General features: G+C 38.5%; 1 pseudogene; it reads right to left on the reverse strand.

The window, feature by feature from the left end:
- Positions 1-472: 472 nt before the first annotated feature.
- LOC148107651 (small nucleolar RNA SNORD36) lies at positions 473-538 on the reverse strand (annotated as a pseudogene).
- Between the last annotated feature and the right edge of the window lie 513 nt (positions 539-1,051).

Below are 1,051 nucleotides of genomic sequence, written 5' to 3' on the forward strand. Positions count from 1 at the left end.
ATGCTGAGAACTTTTCTTCAACTCATCCCATCAAAACCTATAACGTAAGTTGTATTCCTATCCATTTTATAGATGAGGAAAATGGCAGTGTAAAATAATTGAAGTAACTAGTTTAAAGGCATAGAAAGAGGCACAGGAATGTTGAACCTATTCACTCTTAGGACTCTTAAGACTAACTGCCTTATGGGGTGCTTGGGTGGCTGTCGGTTGAGTACCTGACTCTTGATTTCAGCTCAGGTCATGATCTCAGGGTCCTGGGATTGAGCCCCACATTGGGCTCCCTGCATCTGCTTGAGATTCTCTCTCTCCCTCTCCCTTTGCCCCTCCCACCACTCCCACTCCTTCTCTGTCAAATAAATATTTTTTAAAAAAACTAAACTGCTTTGTGGTTACCCCATTACCATGAGCATTCAGGCTTCAGAATGGACAGATGTTACCACAAACCTGGGAGGAGGGTTATCAGGGAAGTTATTTTGACTTTTTTTTTTTAACCCCATGGTTTATTCAGGTGAAGTAATTTATAACCATCATTGTGCATATTTTGCCTTTTGAAATGCATTTTTCCTTGACCTGTTTAGATCAGGTAGCATGAAGCAATTACTGGTGTATTTACCTTGATAGCTTTCAACTTAGCATTGTTCTTTTTGTCATATTGTCATAGCTGTTACACATTTCCTGTTCTTTTGCCATCCTTTGGATCAATACCGTATTTATCACATTTATTTAATTTTCTCCACAAATAGCTCATTACTGAAACACTGTCCTGCTTTTCTTTTAGCGAGTAGCCTCCAGATTACAACATGCGTATTAGCCATTATTGTTACATGATTAGAGCATAATATAACTCAGTACTTTCAAGTTCTTCCAGTCATAGCTAGGAGCCTAGAGTGCTTTAACCAGATTGATCTCCTTCTGTTTTCAGGACTGAATCCTGACGCACCCAGCTTTAACATATGTATATAAAGGGCACCAATCATAAGTATACAACTTGATAAAATCTAATAAAACATACCCATGTCAAGTGCACTCAGATGATCAAGAAACAGAACAT

Source organism: Ursus americanus, chromosome 27, assembly GCF_024610735.1.
Source record: "Ursus americanus isolate L20-20 chromosome 27, mUrsAme1.1.p, whole genome shotgun sequence".
Classification (NCBI taxonomy): Eukaryota; Metazoa; Chordata; class Mammalia; order Carnivora; family Ursidae; genus Ursus; species Ursus americanus.